This window comes from Salvelinus fontinalis, chromosome 18 (assembly GCF_029448725.1).
Source record: "Salvelinus fontinalis isolate EN_2023a chromosome 18, ASM2944872v1, whole genome shotgun sequence".
NCBI lineage: Eukaryota > Metazoa > Chordata > Actinopteri > Salmoniformes > Salmonidae > Salvelinus > Salvelinus fontinalis.
The window spans coordinates 29,038,018-29,051,527 of NC_074682.1; the positions used below are offsets into that span (position 1 = coordinate 29,038,018).

A 13,510-nucleotide genomic window follows, 5' to 3' on the forward strand; every position below is an offset into this window, starting at 1 on the left:
CAATAAATCGAATAATTACAATTTAGCAGATTAACACTGGAGTGATAAATCATCAGATGATCATGTGCAAGAAGAGATACTGGTGTGCAAAAGAGCAGAAAAGTAAATAAATAAAAGCAGTATGGGGGGTGAGGTAGGTAAATTGGGTGGGTAGTTTACAGATGGACTATGTACAGCTGCAGCGATCGGTTAGCTGCTCGGATAGCAGATTTTTAAAGTTGTTGAGGGAGATAAAAGTCTCCAACTTCAGAGATTTTTGCAATTCGTTCCAGTCGCAGGCAGCAGAGAACTGGAAGGAAAGGCGTCCAAATGAGGTTTTGGCTTTAGGGATGATCAGTGAGATACACCTGCTGGAGCGCGTGCTACGGGTGGGTGTAGCCATCGTGACCAGTGAACTGAGATAAGGCGGCACTTTACCTAGCATAGCCTTGTAGATGACCTGGAGCCAGTGGGTCTGACGACGAACATGTAGCGAGGGCCAGCCGACTAGGGCATACAGGTCGCAGTGGTGGGTATCAAGTAGGGAGGAGGTGATATGATCCTTTACTAGTCTCTCAAAGCACTTCATGATGACAGAAGTGAGCGCAATGGTGCAACAGTCATTTAGTTCAGTTACCTTAGCTTTCTTGGGAACTGGATCAATGGTGGCCATCTTGAAGCATGTGGGGACAACAGATTGGAATAGGGATTGGTTGAATATGTCTGTAAACACACCAGCCAGCTGGTCTACGCATGCTCTGAGGACGCGGCCAGGGATGCCATCTGGGCCAGCAGCCCTGCGAGGGTTAAGACGTTTAAATGTTTTACTCATGTTGGCCATGGAGAAGGAGAGCCCACAGGCTTTGGTAGCGGAGTGATAGATGTGCATCTATCTAAACACTGGAGTGATAGATGTGCAGAAGATGAGTGACAGCTGGTGCTTAAAGTTAGTGAGGGAGATATGAGTCTCCAGCTTCAGTGATTTTTGCAGTTCGTTCCAGTCATTGGCAGCAGAGAACTGGAAGGAAATGGGGCCAAAGAAGGAATTGGCTTTGGGGGTGACTAGTGAAATATACCTGCTGGAGCGCGTGCTACGGATGGGTGCTGCTATGGTGACCAGTGAGCTGAGATAAGGTTGGGCTTTACCTAGCAAAGACTTATAGATGACCTGGAGCCAGTGGGTTTGGCAACGAATATGAAGCGAGGGCCAGCCAACGAGAGCATACAGGTCGCAGTGGTGAGTAGTATATGGGGCTTTGGTGACAAAACGGATGGCACTGTGATAAACTGCATCCAATTTGCAGAATGTTGGAGGCTATTTTGTAAATGACATCGCCGAAGTCGAGGATCGGTAGGATGGTAAGTTTTACGTTTTATGTTTGGCAGCATGAGTGAAGGACGCTTTGTTGCAAAATAGGAAGCCGATTCTAAATAAAATTTTGGATTGGAGATGCTTAATGTGAGTCTGGAAGGAGAGTTTACAGTCTAACCAGACACCTAGGTATTTGTAGTTGTCCACGTATTCCAAGTCAGAACTGTCAAGAGTAGTGATGCTGGACGGACGGACAGGTGTGGGCAGCGATCGGTTGAAGAGCATGCATTTAGTTTTACTTGCATTTAAGAGCAGTTGGAGGCCACAGAAGGAGAGTTGTATGGCATTGAAGCTCGTCTGGAGGTAAGTTAACACAGTGTCCAAAGAAGGGCCAGAAGTATACAGAACGGTGTTGTCTGCGTAGAGGTGGATCAGAGAATCACCAGCAGCAGGAGCGACATCATTGATGTATACAGAGAAAAGAGTCGGCCCGAGAATTGAACCCTGTGGTACCCCCATAGAGACTGCCAGCGGTCCGGACAACAGGCCCTCCGATTTGACACACTGAACTCTATCTGAGAAGTAGTTGGTGAACCAGGCGAGGCAGTCATTTGAGAAACCAAGGCTGTTGAGTCTGCCAATAAGAAGGTGGTGATTGACAGAGTCGAAAGCCTTGGCCAGGTCGATGAATGCAGCTGCACAGTATTGTCTCTTATCTTGAAGCTTGGAGTCCGATTGGTCAGACCAGCGTTGTATTGACCTGAGCATGGGGGTTTCCTGTTTTAGTTTCTGTCTTTAGGCTGGGAGCAAAAAAATGGATTCATGGTCAGATTTGCTGAAGGCAGGGCGCGGTAGGGCTTTGTATGCATCGCGGAAAGTTCGAGTAGCAATGGTCCAGAATTCTGCCAGCTCGTGTCACGCATTCGATATGCTGATAGAATTTAGGGAGTATTGATCTTAGGTTAGCTTTGTTAAAATCCCCAGCTACAATAAGTGCAGCCTCAGGATGTATGGTTTACAGTTTACAGGGTCGACGAGGTATCTGCTTAGGGGGGGGGGGGGGGGGGGGGGGGGGGGGTTAACACGGTTGTGACTATAATCGAAGAGAATTCTCTTGGAAGATAACGCGGTTGGCATTTGATAGTAAGGAATTCTAGGTCAGGTGAACAAAAGGACTTGAGATCCTGTATGTTGTTGTGATTACACCATGAGTCGTTAATCATAAGGCATACACCACAACCCTTATTCTTACCAGAGAGATGTTTGTTTCTGTCGGCGCGATGCGTGAAGAAACCGTGTGGCTGTACCGACTCTGACCATGTATCCCGAGTGAGCAATGTTTCCGTAAAACAGAGAATGTTACAATCTCTGATGTCTCTCTGGAAGGCAACTCGTGCCCTAATTTCATCCACCTTGTTATCTAGAGATTGGACATTGGTGAGTAATATGCTAGGAAGCGGTGGATGGTGTGCTCGCCTTCTGAGTCTGACCAGTAGGCCGCTCCGTCTGCCTCTCCCACGGTGACCACGTTGTTTTGGGTCGGCCTCTGGGATAAGATCCCATGTCCAGGGTGGAGGTCCGATCAAAGGATCCGCTTCGGGAAAGAAGTATTCCTGGTCGTAATGATGGTAAGTTTACATCGCTTTTATATCCAATAGTTCTTCCCGGCTGTATGTAATAACACTTGAGATTTTCTGGGCTAGCAATGTAAGAAATAATACATTAAAAAAACAAATAACTGCATAGTTTTCTAAGCACCTGAAGCAAGGCGACCATCTTTGTCGGCTCCATCTTATACCTGCTGGTCAACCCAGCACAGAGTTGGGAATCACAGAGCCCAGTCTTACCAATTAAATAATCCACAGTTAACACAGAGCACACACTGGTTTGTACTAGACTAAAATGTATTTCCACAAACTAAGACCTTGAAAGACTCAAAACGATGCATTCATTCACAAACGACGTTGCAACATTAGCCGACTTCTGAAGTCAATTAAATCTATTGCCGCGATCGTAGAATTCTCTGAAATGTCTTTGCCATGTGTGCCAAGTGTTGAATGAAAGACTCTTTTTCCATGAATCTTTCATAAATTCCTCACATCCTTTCTCTTTGCTTCATTCTGAAAACACATTGGACTTTGGACAGTCTCATCCAATAAGGTGGAGGCAACAAGATAGGCTCCAAGGAATTGTGGAAAGACATTTAAATAGAGCCCAAAGTAAAGCTGGGCGATACGGACAAAATCCATATTGCGATATATTGGCTGAATTGACTCGACAACGATAAACAGAATGATAAGTTTAGAACTATGTGCACCACATAAAAAATGTATTAATAATCCTTGAAACTACTATTGCTTTGGTGATGGTTGTAGCCATCAATTGTCCCATTAACAAACACCCATATTAGCAAACATATTTCATTTCAAACTTCACATTTCTCAAGTAAAGGCTACTGATCGTAATGAACGATATCAGCAAAATGCCTGTGATAAGTGATCAGTATGGTCGATGAAGATCATTTTTGGTTTATCGTCCTAGGTCTAGCCCAAAGTGTTGAACAAATGCACTCTACAGGTGTCTGCAGAAAAAAAACTGTGTTTTATTGTTTTATTTGTCCATTATACCAGAATATATCGCCAACCTAACTAAAATGGACTATTTATATTGACACCGAACCCCCTTCGATTTTACACTGCTGCTACTCACTTTTTATTATCTATGCATAGTCACTTTACCCCTACCTACATGTACAAATTACTCAACTAACCTCTATCCCCGCACATTGACTCGGTACCAGAACCCCCTGTACATAGCCTCGGTATTGTTATTTTATTGTGTTACTTTTTATTTTATATTTTACTTTAGTTTATTTAGTAAATATTTTCTTAATTCTATTGCTTGAACTGCATTGTTGGTTAAGGGCTTATAAGTAAGCATTTCACGGTAAGGTCTACACCTGTTGTATTCAGGGCATGTGACAAATACAATTTGATTTGATTTGGCTGTCTCCAGCAGAGGGATAATGCAGTGCTCGTCTATCATGTGGTCTGTCCATTCCACATTCATTTAGATTAGCCAAGAGACCAGATATATTTACTCTGACACACACACACTAATCTAGCCTAATTATGCCCCCTTATCCAATGTACCTGTCCAATGTCACAATGAGTGATCTACTTAAAAACAACCCAAAACAACTAATCTCCCTATACCACAAACTCTCCATCGCCTCTCAGCAGCACTCTCCAGAACTGAACTCCATCTCTCTCAATAACACTTTATTCATCCTTCAAGAGGTAACAGGGGATAAACCCCAGTCCATGTCAGATGAATTTACAGTAGAGTAGACTAACATAAATCAGTCTTGGTTAAGTATCATTGGTCTTTAACATCAGACTGAGAACGTCAAACTAAGCCTAGTCAAATCATAATTTATTCTCAGTAAATCTCTCCACTACTGCACTCAAAAATACGTGAGGTGACACCCTTCTGGTTTTCCTGCTTTGTGTATCGTCTTAAAGGCAGTCTAGTGCATTGCTCTAACCCGGCTCTGTTCCTGCCATGTGGGCTGGCAGCATGGCTGAGCAGCTGCTTCATTCGACCACACCCACTGAACAGGGAAATCCTGGGCCAATGGCCCGTTTGTTGGCTCGAGGATAGGCAATGACTCGCTCCTCTGACTGTGTCACATATATGGCACTCCATTCGAACAGCCTCCACAGGAGAACTAAGCCGTGTTCACACACATATAACCAGGCTAATCTTCTAGGTAATAATACCTTCCAGTTGTTTCTTTACTTTGCAGGATTGTCGTAAATTTCTCCCTTTTGCTGAAAATAATGTGTAATGTTCTAATTCTGTGTAAGCCTTTCCTACAAGCTGTAAGCTGTTATAGAGTGCCCATGCTCGATACCCTGGTGCAACAACTGCACCGCCCGCAACCGCAGGGCTCTCCTGAGGGTGCATTCTGCCCAATGCATCACCGGGGGCGCACTCTCTGCCCTCCAGGACACATACAGCACCCGAGCAATGGCCTGTTCACCCCACTATCATCCAGAAGGCGAGGTCTGTACAGGTGCATTAAAGCTGGGACAAAGAGAATGAAAAACAGCTTCCATCTCAAGGCTATCAGACTGTTAAATAACCATCACTAGCCGACCTTCCAACCAGTACCCAGCCATGAACTTAGCCATTGTCACTAGACAGCCACCACCCGGTTACTCAACCATGCACCTTGGAGGCTGCTGCCCTATGTAAATAGACATGTCACTTTAATAATGTTTACATAGTGTTTTACCAATTTCATACGTACAGTACCAGTCGAAAGTTTGGACACACCTACTCATTCCAGGTATTTTCTTTATTTTTTACTATTTTCTACGTTGTATAGTAATAGTGAGGACATCAAAGCTATGAAAAAACACACATGGAAACATGTACAGTAGTAAACAAAAAAAAGTGTTTAACCTCTTGACTCTAGGGGTCAGATTATAAAAAATAAAATAAAGTTCCCAAGGTAAACTGACTATTTCTCAGGTCCAGATCGTAGAATATGCATATAATTTACAGATTAGGATAGAAAACACTCCAAAGTTTCCAAAACTGTCAAAATATTGTCTGTGAGTATAAGAAAACTGATTCTGCAGGCGAAAACCTGAGAAAATATAACCCGGACGTGATATATATATATTTTTTAATCTGTGTTTCCTGGCCTGTCTTTCTTCCATTTAAAGGGGTATCAACCCGGTTCATTTTCCAATGGCTTCCTCAGGCTGTGACCAGGCTTTAGACATAATTTCAGGCTTTTATTTTGAAAAATGAGCAAGAAAGTTTTCAAAAGTAGTCAGGTGTCCTCTGAATAGTTCCTGCACGCGAGAGGGGAGCTCTCCATTTTCTTTTTCTCTCTTATTGAATAGGTTACGGTCCGGTTGAAATATTATCGATTATGTTTGTTAAAAGCAAGGATTAATTATAAAAACCATTTGACATGTTTCTACGACCATTACGAATACTTTTTGGAATGTTCGTTGAACGGAACGAGGCTTTGGTTTTCTGAACATAACACGCAACCCAAATGTTTTTTTTGTTGTTATAAAAGTAATATTTATCGAACAAAAATAACATTTGTTGTGTAACTGGGAGTCACGTGAGTGCAAACATCTGAAGATTATCAAAGGTAAGCGATTCATTTTATTGCTTTTCTGACTTTCGTGACCAAGTCAACCAAGCTAATATAAGGCTAACTGTTCTAGCATTGATTTATACACTCACAAAAGCTTGGATTTCTTTCTCTGACACGATAGGTGGATTAACAACAAGCTAAGCTGTGTTTCGGTATATTTCACTTGTGATTGCATGATTATAAATATTTTTAGTAATATTTTGCGCCCTGCAATTCAGCGGTTGTTTAGGAAAATTATCCCGTAAAAGGGATCCGTGCGCAGAGAAGTTAACAAATCAAAACATATTTGAGATTCTTCAAAGTAGCCACCCTTTGCCTTGCTGACAACTTTGCAAACATTCTCTCAACCAGCTTCACCCGGAATGCTTTTCCAACGGTCTTGGAGGAGTTCCAACATCTGCTGAGCACTTGTTGGCTGCTTTTCCTTCACTCTGCAGTCCAACTCATCCCAAACCATCTCGATTAGTTTGAGGTCGGGTGATTGTGGAGGCCAGGTCATCTGATGCAGCACTCCATCACTCTCCTTCTTGGTCAAATAGCCCTTACACAGCCTGGGAGGTGTGTTGGGTCATTGTCCTGTTGAAAAACAAATGATAGTCCCACTAAACGCAAACTAGATGGGATGGCATATTGCTGCAGAATGCTGTGGTAGCCATGATAGTTAAGTGTGGCTTGAATTCTAAATAAATCACTGACAGTTTCACCAGCAAAGGATAACCACAACATCATACCTCCTCCTCCATGCTTCACTGTGAGAACCACACATCCGGAGATCATCCGTTCACCTACTCTGCGTCTCAAAAAGACATGGCGGTTAGAACCAAAAATCTTAGACTTGGACTCAGACGAAAGAACAGATTTCCACCGGTCTAATGTCCATTGATCCTGTTTCTTGGCCCAAGCAAGTCTCTTCTTCTTGTCACAACACAACAGATTGGCTCAAATGCATTAAGAAGGAAGGAAATTCCACAAATTAAATTTTAACATGGCACACATGTTCATTGAAATGCATTCCAGGTGACTACCTCATGAAGCTGGTTTAGAGAATGCCAAGAGTGTGCAAACTGTCATCAAGGCAAAGGGAGGCTACTTTGAAGAATGTAAAATCGGTTTAACACTTTGTTGGTTACTACATGATTCCATATGTGTTATTTCATCGTTTTGATGTCTTCACTATTATTCGACAATGTAGAAAATAGTACAAATAAAGAAAAACCCTTGAATGAGTAGGTGTGTCCAAACATTTGACTGGTACTGTATATACTGTATTCTAGTCAATGCCATCCTATTCAACTATTGCTGTATATATACTATCCTAAGTATTCTACAGATATACAATATATTCTATCCACATACTGTCCACAATATCCCATCTACATACTGTCCATATATCCCTTCAACACACACACACATTTATACTCCTGACTTCGCCATTGCTCCTCCTAATATTTATATACTTCTTAATTCCATTCTTTTACTTTTTAGATTTGCGTGTATTGTTGTGTATTACTGCACTGTTGGAGCTAGGAACATAAGCATTTTGTTGCATCCGCAATAACATCTGCTAAATAATATATAATATGTGATTTGATTTTGCTATTCCTATTTCATAGACCTACTGTAGGTGGGACTGCAGCAGCAGCAGCAGAAGTATTGCTTTGTGTTTTCCCAAAAAAAGAAAGGACAATCAGTGTTTGCCCTCTAGAAGCAGCCAGGCAGGCAGACAGGCAGGCAGGCAGGCCCAGCAGCAGACTGATTAATCAGTAAACATTAGCAAAAGTGTCTCTGGTGCAAACAGCACAACGCTGGAACACAGCAGAGCAGTCAGATAGAACTACAATTTATGGCAGTGCTGAGAGAGTGATTGTGCATCATTAGCTGCTGGTTGTGAGAAAATGAGTGTGTGTGTGTGTGTGTGTGTGTGTGTGTGTGTGTGTGTGTGTGTGTGTGTGTGTGTGTGTGTGTGTGTGTGTGTGTGTGTGTGTGTGTGTGTGTGTGTGTGTGTGTGTGTGTGTGTGTGTGTGTGTGCGCATGTGGGGGGGGATCTCTCTGTGTGTGTAGTGCAAAGGGCATCTCCTTTCTGTATAGTAGTTCTGGTGTGCGTTAATGTTAATGGGGATGGTAAAGTGTTGTTAAGGTGGAGGTTAATATTCATATTTCCTACTCACTAACGCACCACTAAGAGCCTGCACCATTAAGAGCCTGCACCATTAAGAGCCTGCACCACAGAGTAATGAACCATAGAGATAAAACAACTGGATGTAGCTCTAGGAAATGAACAACCACATTTCTCGTGGCTGATATGATGACTCTACTGCATCAGTGTGCTACTAGTGCTACTGCATCAGCATTCACATGTTCTGTCTGAAAAACATTGTTTGTATCCTAAATGGCACCGTATTTCACTATATAGTACACTACTATGGTAACCTATATAGTACACTACTATGGTAACCTATATAGTACACTACTATGGTAACCTATATAGTACACTACTATGGTAACCTATATAGTACACTACTATGGTAACCTATATAGTACACTACTATGGTAACCTATATAGTACACTACTATGGTAACCTATATAGTACACTACTATGGTAACCTATATAGTACACTACTATGGTAACCTATATAGTACACTACTATGGTAACCTATATAGTACACTACTATGGTAACCTATATATTACACTACTATGGTAACCTATATAGTACACTACTATGGTAACCTATATAGTACACTACTATGGTAACCTATATAGTACACTACTATGGTAACCTATATAGTACACTACTATGGTAACCTATATAGTACACTACTATGGTAACCTATATAGTACACTACTATGGTAACCTATATAGTACACTACTATGGTAACCTATATAGTACACTACTATGGTAACCTATATATTACACTACTATGGTAACCTATATAGTACACTACTATGGTAACCTATATATTACACTACTATGGTAACCAAATAGTACACTGCTATGGTAACCTATATATTACACTACTATGGTAACCAAATAGTACACTGCTATGGTAACCTATATAGTACACTACTATGTTAACCTTGCAAGCCAGCCTGATCTTGAGAGCTTACATAGATTACTCACTACTGTATCTGTGTAAATCATTTATGTTAGATATTTAGCCAACCATTTAAAATAAGGAAGTGTTTTGCTACAATATTGGGTACAGAAGCAGTACAGATTGATAAAGCTATAACCTGTAATTTGCACTGGGCTGAGAACAGAGAGTGATGTCATTACCAGAGAAACCATTGGAGGATGGAATACTTACTCATGCAGCCAGCATTACAAATGACTGGAGTAGAACTTTGTCTGCGAGGGAAACAGAATGAACTAGAGAACAAATTAGTTTCCAAGAATCCAAGACAAGTCATTTGAGCGGAGCGGCCCATTGTTGTCTGGTGAAAGAATAAGTGAATGCACGCTCTAAATAGGAGCGTTATGGCAAGTTCAAATTCCACAACAGCTATTTCACTCAAACGACAAAACAGGCATATGAGATAGAAGCCAGGCTTAAGAGGCCTATTTACTTACAAAATAACTGTCAGAAAACGTCTTGTTTTCCACTGAAATTAACCAGCTTCTCGTTATGTGTTTGAGCATCTAAAAAAGGAGTGTATTCACTCCTTACTTCAATATTATTATTTTTTTCTCTACCCACCCTTCTGTCCACTAATAACATAATTACGCTTCCTTCATTAAAAATAGTAATTTGTTGAGCGGAGGAAAGTGCTACAGCTGTCCCTTGATTACTAAATGGAATAGAGCAATGATCTATGAAGTCATTAGGGCTACGGTGTAGAACTCATTTCAATCCTGGAATGAACCACAGAAGCAAGGAGGGCAGCTTTCTAGAAAGAGAGAGGGGAGGGATGAAGGGAGAAGAGGGAAGTAGAGAGAGTGACAGACAGAGAGCGAAAGAGAGAGAGAGAGAGAGACAGAGAGAGAGAGAGAGAGCAGTAGACATTTTCTACCCTCAACGTGTGGACATGTTGTCGATGAATTCTTAGATATCATGTGATTAATCTTCGGTGAGTGATTCTAATCTTATGTGTGTGCGTGTGTCTGTGCATGTGATTCCATAGTGAAAGTGCTGATGATAATCAGAGTGCGTGGCCCAGAGTTGTTGATGATGAAAGATAATCTCAAGTGATGGTTTGAAGGCCTGGTTAGTAAACAGTGTCAAACTCATTAGCAGTAGGGAGTAGATCACTATCTAAAGGATTGCTTGAGAGTGGGGAATGCCTGTATAGTGAAATAGATACTGTATTGGTTTAAATGGATAGCAGTACCAGGTCATTGAACTTGCACTGTCCATAATAGCATAGTGTTGAAGTCGGAAGTTTACACACACCTTAGCCAAATACATTTAAACTCAGTTTTTCACAATTCCTGACATTTAATCCTAGTAAAAATGTCCCTGTTTTAGGTCAGTTAGGATCACCACTTTATCTTAAGAATGTGAAATGTCAGAATAATAGTAGAGAGAATGATTCATTTCAGCTTTTATTTCTTTCATCACATTCCCAGTGGGTCAGACGTTTACACACACTCAATTAGTATTTGGTAGCATTGCCTTTAAATTGTTGAACTTGGGTAAAACGTTTTGGGTAGCCGTCCACAAGCTTCCGACAATAAGTTGGGTGAATTTTGTCCCATTCCTCCTGACAGAGCTGGTGTAAGTCAGGTTTGTAGGCCTACTTGCTCAAACACACTTTTTCAGTTCTGCTGTTGGGGTACGTTTCCTTCTTCCTTGTCAATCATTGGCTCATTGGCGAAATTAGCATTATGACAATATCTTTAATTAAATAATTCAAAAACCTTTATTAATGCAATTGTAGACAGAAGTTGACAATAGGAACATGACGCATGTTTCCGAGTAAGTTCTGCAAAATAGTCAAGGGTCCAAGTTATTTTATTAAACCTGAAGTCCAGCCTTAGTGATGTCACTGCGTACGTCATTACCTCCTACTCATGAGACCAAGCCCATGCATCCACAGCTACACAAACATAGAGTTTCAGTGTTATGTAAAAGCTTAGCAGTAAATGTCCACTCCACAATTTGATGTATAGTGGAATGTCTGACTAGTCTCTTCTCTTACACTCATTGGGGAGTTCTGTGTCTCTGCATCTCTTTTATCTTTTCGGATCTTCTCACAGATACCCTGAACTCACACATTTCTCAGATCGTTTCTCTATAAGAGGCAGAGAGACTAGAAAACAACTGTGGAACAATAATAAACCTCTGTAATGAATATATATATATTGCTAATCTGTAGTCTAGGACCCTATAAATGTAAGGAGGGTGGGGTCTTATAACCCCTCCCCTTCTATTAATACAACACAGTATTAATACAACACAGGTATTGGCTGATTTCTTTTGATTTTTCCATGATGTCAAGCAAAGAGGCACTGGGTTTGAAGGTAGGCCTTGAAATACATCCACAGGTACACCTCCAATGGACTCAAATGATGTCAATTAGTCTATCAGAAGCTTCTAAAGCCATGACATTTTCTGGAATTTTCCGAGCTGTTTAAAGGCACAGTCAACTTGGTGTATGTAAACTTCTGACCCACTGGAATTGTGATACAGTGAAAAATAAGTGAACTAATCTGTCTATAAACAATTGTTGGAAAAATTACTTGTGTCGTGTATAAAGTAGATGTCCTAACCAAATTGCAAAAAGTACTGTTTGTTAACAAGAAATTTGTGGAGTGGTTAAAAAACGAGTTTTAATGACTCAAACCTAAGTGCATGTAAACTTCCGACTTCAACTGTATATTATACAGTAGCTATATTATATACACTATATATACAAAAGTATGTGGACACGTCTTCAAATTAGTTTTTCGGCTATTTCAGCCACACCAGTTGCTGAAAGGTGTATAAAATCGAGCACACAATCGTGCAATCTCCATAGACAAACATTGGCAGTAGAATGGCCCGTACTTTCAACATGGCACTGTCATAGGATGCCACCTTTCCAACAAGTCAGTTCGTCAAATTTATGCCCTGCTAGATCTGCCACCGTCAACTGTAAGTACTGTTATTGTGAAGTGGAAACATCTAGGAGCAACAATGGCTCAGCCGCGAAATGGTAGTCCACACAAGCTCACAGAACGGAACCGCAGAGTGCTGAAGCGTGTAGCACATAAACATCTCCTGTCCCTGGTTACAACACTCACCACGTAGTTCCAAACTGTTTTGAAGCAACATCAGGAAAAGAACTGTTCGCCAGTAGCTTCATGAAATGGTTTTCCTTAGCTGAGCAGTCGCACACAAGCCTAAGATCACCATGCGCAATGCCAAGTGTCGGCTGGAGTTGTGTAGAGCTCGCCGCTATTGGACTCCGGAGCAGTGGAAACGCGTTCTCTGGAGTGATGAATCAACTTCACCATCTGGGTTTGGCGGATACCAGGAGAACGCTACCTGCCTCAATGCATAGTGCCAACGGTAAAGTTTGGTGGAGGCGGAATAATTATCTGGGGCTGTTTTGCATGGTTCGGGCTAGGCCCCTTAGTTCCAGTGAATGGAAATATTAACGCTATAGAATACAATGACATTCTAGATGATTCTGTGCTTCCAACTTTGTGGCAACAGTTTGGGGAATGCCCTTTCCTGTTTCAGCAAGACAATGCCCCCGTGCACAAAGCAAGATCCATACAGAAATGGTTTGTCGAGATTAGTGTGGAAGAACTTGACTGGCCGGTAGAGAACCCGAACCTCAACCCCTTCAAACACCTTTCGGATGATTTGGAATGCCGACTGCGAGCCAAGTCTAATTGCCCAACATCAGCGCCCGACCTCCCTCATTTTTGTGGCTGAATGGAAGCATGTTCCCGCAGAAATGTTCCAACATCTCTTCCCAGAAGAGAGGAGGCTGTTATAGCAGAAAAAAGGGTGGAAAAACCCCATATTAATGACCATGATTTTGGAATGAGATGTTCAATGAGCAGGCGTCCACATACTTTTGGTAATGTAATGTACTTCAGCCT

General features: G+C 41.6%; 1 protein-coding gene across 1 annotated transcript in view; it reads right to left on the reverse strand.

Moving 5' to 3' along the window:
- The window catches only part of LOC129816011 (plasma membrane calcium-transporting ATPase 1-like), a 188,618-nt gene that overhangs the window by 109,430 nt on the left and 65,678 nt on the right, over nucleotides 1-13,510 (reverse strand). The window lies entirely within an intron of this gene.